This window comes from Drosophila bipectinata, chromosome 3R (genome assembly GCF_030179905.1).
Source record: "Drosophila bipectinata strain 14024-0381.07 chromosome 3R, DbipHiC1v2, whole genome shotgun sequence".
Classification (NCBI taxonomy): Eukaryota; Metazoa; Arthropoda; class Insecta; order Diptera; family Drosophilidae; genus Drosophila; species Drosophila bipectinata.
The window spans coordinates 24045556-24051555 of NC_091739.1; the positions used below are offsets into that span (position 1 = coordinate 24045556).

The 6000-nt window shown below is 39.7% G+C and overlaps 2 long non-coding RNA genes across 2 annotated transcripts; one reads left to right on the forward strand and one right to left on the reverse strand.

Moving 5' to 3' along the window:
• Positions 1 to 403: 403 nt before the first annotated feature.
• On the forward strand, positions 404 to 1550 carry LOC138926727 (uncharacterized). Its single transcript, XR_011443344.1, has 3 exons — positions 404 to 526; positions 578 to 805; positions 1329 to 1550. It is a non-coding gene; the product is annotated as an uncharacterized lncRNA (long non-coding RNA).
• Positions 1551 to 3761: 2211 nt separating this feature from the next.
• LOC108126505 (uncharacterized) lies at positions 3762 to 4924 on the reverse strand. Its single transcript, XR_006246178.2, has 2 exons — positions 4022 to 4924; positions 3762 to 3940 (listed from the first exon to the last, which is right to left on the reverse strand). It is a non-coding gene; the product is annotated as an uncharacterized lncRNA (long non-coding RNA).
• Positions 4925 to 6000: the final 1076 nt, after the last annotated feature.

Here is a 6000-nt window from a genome sequence, read left to right on the forward strand (position 1 = left end):
CAAAGCCACCCACGGGCAAGGCAACCGCCAATCCAAATCCAAATCCCACCCCCGGGGCATCCGTAATTGTTTGTTAGTTTTTGCTGGTTTCGTGCAGCTGTTGCGGCATTTGCCAAAAGCATAATTCGATTAGCTTTTATCGCAGCGTGTTCAACTGCAATCATTGCGGAAAAATGCCAATTAGAAAAGTTACAGCTCCAAGTAGAATTTGTCCTATTTTTCGCTGTGTCAGTGCGTCCTGTGTGCCTGTCAGCTTCTCGTGTTTCGTGGAGATCCGGGACTCTGATATCCCATTTCCATGTTTCAACTTAAAGTAATGAACAAGTCAATGAAACTTTTCCCATACAATTTTCAGACAACCTCACAAAAAAGAGACCTACCCCACCATAATCAAAATTTGACTCTAATATTCTCCAGTTTCATTTGTGTTTCAGCTCGTATCAAATTCTTCCAATTTTTGTTTGTGAAATGTTTACCAAATTGCTCCTAAAATGAGATATAATATTTGTATGGATTTTACCTGTGGGTGGGTTATAAATTAGCTTTTCTGAAATTTTTAAAATACAAATATTTTTAGGTTTTTGGTTACACAGCATCCCCTTGCTTAGAAGCCTGCGCATAATGTCTATGAAAATAATATCACAAAAATATTTAGAGAACTGGAAGTAGCAATCCTAAAATACAAAACACATGCACACACTTTCTGAGAAATTTGGAGCATAATAAATTTCAGGTTGTGAGCGGCAGAAGCAAGTATGAAAATTGACAGCAGAAAAGCAGCAAGAGCTGAGAGGTCGGGGGAAAGGTAACTAAAACTATCCAACACAGCACCTGGAATAACATGAACATACCAGCCCCTCACCTGGCTTATCCTACGCCATTTCACCTTTCCCATCGCATCTGACTCAAACTTTGCCGAGTTTCGTTTTCACTTTAATCAAAAACTTTTTGCTACGCCACCCAAATTTGCATTCATTTTCTTTTTACGCTAAATAAATTATTATCTAAGCAGGGAGCACTGCACTGTGTGTGAGTGCTGCTGTTGTTTTTCGGATAGTATTTAGCTCCGAAGAAAGTTAAGCAAAATGTTGATGCTTGTGTAAGTTGATAAGTCTGGCAGAAGACTCAAAATACCTTTGAAAAATATGCAAAATAAGACACAATTTAATGTCTATTTTTAGAAAACAAATAACTTTAGGGAAATACATTCCTTCTATGGATTAATTCCAGTTTTTTTACTGTAATCCGCTGCCAAAAAAAGCATTTGGAAAGTTTTACCCGCTAATTGATTGAAACATGGTTAATTTTCGAAACCAATCCATTTCCAGCCAAGTTCCTGGCAGTGACAGGAGCACATTTTAGCCAAAGAAAGTGCAGCTAATAGGCAGCACTTGTGCGGGCGTGGCAGTACCTCCAGGGCTGTGGCAGATGAATCAGCAGTGGAGCAGCTGGCAAACTTGCGTTCCACTTTGAATGGCTGCGATTAGTCCTGTGGAGCGACATAAAAGGACACATGTTGTTGGCTGGTGGATGCTGTACTAGTTTATAGCTCAGGCATTTAAGTTTCTTCAGAAATAAAAACGTATTTCTTTATTTGTTATATTATATGTTTATGTATGCCTTTATATAAACTATTTATTTATATATTCAATATTTTTATATATTTTTGTTATAAAGGAGGACTTAAAACCCTCAGAATCAAATAGTTGTAATCCATCTCTATCCCAGATATTCTTCCAAGACTTCAAGCTTCCTCTGGCCCTGTCATTTGTTGTTGGGCTTCTTCCTCGTATTTCGGCTGGAACATTGCGGTTACCAAGAGCGGAAACTGCGTTTTTGATAACATTTTAATGAAAACTGTCAGTGGCAATGCGCCAGTGTGAGTTGGCAACGTTTTTGCAGCCGCTTCTCTATCTCCGTCTCGCTTCCCCGTCAACTTCTCGCCACGCCCAAACGCCCTCAGGCAGCTGCTTTGTCAAGTGTGAATTCAACACTTGTGACTTGACATTTTTAGGCGAAACGCTGCTGCAGCATCAGCAACAACAACAAGAAAAACAGCAACAGCTACAGCGGCAATCTTCATAAGTTGCGCATACGCCCCGTGCTCCCACCAGACCGCAACCAGCGGCATCCTGGCCGCAGCTGTGCATTAGGCAAACTCGCCTCCGAAATGACTTAAAATGAATGCGCGAAACAATTCGGCGGGTTCTTTGTTTGCCCGGCCGAGGACTCGACTCGACTTGAACTGCGGCTTTCAGCTCCTTCTGGCCCTGCCCCAGTCCCTGCTCCTGCTAGCACTGCCTCATTTTGGCCTGCTGCTCATTTCGTTGGCTAAATTAAAATTGCATCCCAGCAAATGCGCTGAGGTCGTCGAGGGTCTGATGTGTACACTGCGCGGCGGTTTCTGGAAGGCGGGGGCAGCTTGTCTTATTTAAGTTTTACCCTGTCACAGCCCCAGCCGCATGCACGATATTTGCTTTCGCTTTTTACGCTTAAAAGCCATACAAATTTTCATCAAGAGTTCGCCTTAATTACCAAAAAAAATGTTACTTTTCGTAGAAGGGTTGCTGATGATTTTATAGTCTTTAATATATGATTATGAATTAAAATTTTGGTATAAAACATTTTTGTGGCCATCAGCCGTCGTTGAAATACCGTTTGATTGTTGCACCGGAAATTAGCCTAAGCTTAGAGTTTCTCGCACCAAATTGCCTTAAAAAACGGTTTCTGATCTGATCGCAGGATAAAAACTCAAAAATACAGAAGGTGGCTCTGCCAGGACGGGCTCTGCAAATTGCACCTGGGGCGAAGCTTGGTTTTTGTTTGCACATCAAATTGCAATTGCAATTGCTTTGTGTGCATATATAAGCTTCGCAGCCGGTGCTTCTATTCTGTATCTATGTGCTGGAACAGAGCGGAAATAAAACCAAAACGGATATGCTTACTAAGTACCTGAACACAGCGGCCACATCCGGCGGCTCTCGGTATGTTTCTCCGGTGTGTGTTGTGCTGTGTTGTGTTATGTTGCGTGTCTGTTTCCATCTGCCGGCTGTTGATGCTGCTGATGTAAGGGCAGATTTAAGCGTTCAACTGCCGACCTGTATTTGCCTTCACTAGGCTATTTGGTCTATTGATTTACCATCTCCCACTCACAGGATTTTGTGTCCATCAAAATTGATCCGGGGTCCGATGCAAAATGAAGAATTTTCTACAGCTCATTGCATTGCTATTGAAGGGAAAAAAATACTGGCTGAGTAAATTTAAATCCACTCAAGCATCTAGACGGCAAGCTGTACTCTGGTAAATTGCCGTTCGTTCGATTTGAGTCCTTCGCCTCGGTCAATGGAGTCCTGCCAAGGGGTCTCTTCAAGAGAAGGAGAGGAACACGCACAGATTGAATGTCAGAGGGAATATCATATGCGCGACAAAGCAAAGTTTCCAAAGTAGATTTCGAAGGGTTGGGCGGCCAGCGTTGGCAAAACTTGTGGTGCCAAAAGTTTCGAACAAAGCAGAAACTTAGTTCCCGGTTGTTGTCCTTTTTGTTGTCAGCACTTTGCTGCTTGCAACTGCATTCGGGACTTTTTCCCAAAAATACATCGCACCTTTCAAACCTACTGTGCTACTCATTCTCCACATCATTCATTCTAATTAGCTCTTTCACAATTTTTATTAAATCTTTGAATTTAAAGCTTCCGGAAAAACACACTTCAATGATAATTAATAAAAAAAATATAGAAACCAATTCTTATTACTTTTCAATGTTCGAATAAGCAATATTTTATTTATATTCTCTTTGATACAAATTCACTTAAGAATATTAGTGCCTATTTATATTCACTACTTTTTCAGCGTACTTGGTGCAGTCGTTCAGTAAAGTTTGCATAAAAGGGACAAGTTCAGCTTGCGAATCTGGCTCGTTTTCCAATATAACTCTTTGCTTCTGAAATAAAATGTAATAAATTTAAGTATTAAATACATAGAATACATAGAATCGATTATGATCACAGGTTCTCACACTTACCGATGTTTCATTAGAAATGCGCAGTTTTAGGGCATTAATTTTGGTTTTATCGTCTTCAACATCGACATCGGGAATAGTTGCCAGTTGGGAAGCTTTTCCAATTTCTTGATCGAGTGGTCTATAGGATTCTATAACTTTGTTTTTTTCTTCTTGTCGAGACTGTTCAACACCCGTAAAGGTTGTATCCAAACAATTTGTTGCCTCACTTACGAATCGAGAATCTATTCTGTTCCCACTAAATTTTTGTCTGATGTCCGAAGCCAATTGACGTTTCAATTCACGATCTTTTAAAATTACATTTTGAGTCCTTTTTTCATAGATACCCTGTGGGCCCAAATCAAAGTTGAGGCCCCTCTTCATGGCATCCAGATCTACCCGTAACTTATCGCGTTGCTGCTTCATCTTCTTCAAAAACTCAAATGAGTCGGAAGTTGTGATAAGGCCTTGATTTAGTCCATTCACTGCCATTTTCCACATGATTTTTTTGTAATTATCCGAAAGTTCTGGTAAGTCTTTGTTATTGATATAAATTCCAAGTGTGCTGTTTATCGCAACGCACCACTCAAAAACCGGACCACTGGCCTTCGAATATAAAAGCCTGGCTTCCGAATTTAGACTACGCACACCGTCCAGGTGATTCTTGGCTGTGCCTTCGAATCCGAGCATCGATTTATCAACCTTATCGATAAAACCTTGTAACTCAGTTGACTGGATTGCTTTGTTAAAATCGCTTGAGTAGTTCCTAACTGCATGGGAAAGACTACCAAGTGCAGTCTTAAACACAGACAAGTCCCCCGGATCGGCACTACACACAACAACTAAAATGCTCAGAGGCAACACTAATGCCAAGGACTTTTTCATAGTTTTTTTAATTTTTATAATTTTTAGATGCAATTTGAAATACGAGCAATCTGAGACTAAAATTATGGCTTAGATTTCTCCCATTTTATAGCCTGAGAGATGATACTTACATTATATTTTCCGAAAAGTGATAAGACATTTATGGAAAAAAACGAGATGGGGTGAGTATAGTCGAGTTTCCCGACTATATTGTACCCGGTACTCTTTTCTTTAATCCACACAACTTTTTTTTATAAAATAAATTTAATTTAATTTAATTAATAAATTTAATTCCGGAACTAACTACCATAAAAATTTAGCAGAAAAACAAAATCTAAAATCTACAACTCTTCTAAAAATATAAATGCAAAATCTTTCATCTAATTACTTTATGATTTATTCTTCCTGTTACATACAGTACTAAAATACAATATACCCTTATACTCTTCGACCCTTACTGCCAATTTACCGGTGAAATCAACTTTTGTTATCAACAAAAGCTAATCTTCTAGGAAATCAAGGTTAATTTTGTTTGTACACATATATTTCAAGAATCGATAGGTACATTATAGTGTAAATTATTAAATAGAAAAAGTAGCAGTGAACTGTATTTATAACTCAGTGACTAAAGTTACGGGAATTTAAATTGCATAATAATAATTATTCTCCGGGAAAGGCACAATGGCTTAGTTTCTGTAGAGCGTGCGGAGCGTTTGGGCGTCTTAGGGCTCACCAAAAGTAATCCGTGTAAATGAAATTCCAGAGTGACAGGCTGGTGCTCATTTCACGCTGCCTGACCTTCGTCACATTTCACCAAATAAATTTCATAATTTCGCCCGCTATGGTGAAAAGTAATACAAAATAAAAGGGAACTCGAGCGCATTCCGGTGGTGCTGTATATACCGAGAACAATAAATTGAATATCATTTGTTTATTCGGTCCAATGCGTTTGTCAACTGACATGGTCATCCAAACACGCGCTCACATGAACAGGCGCATAAAATGTAATAAAATGCGAGCATTGCAGGTGTCAACCCAAACCGACGGGCCAACTGTCAACTTGCAGCAGCACAGTTGCAACAACACCGGCTTCCAAACGTTCCAAAGGCCACACTTTGCGGCCAAAAATATGTAGCAGA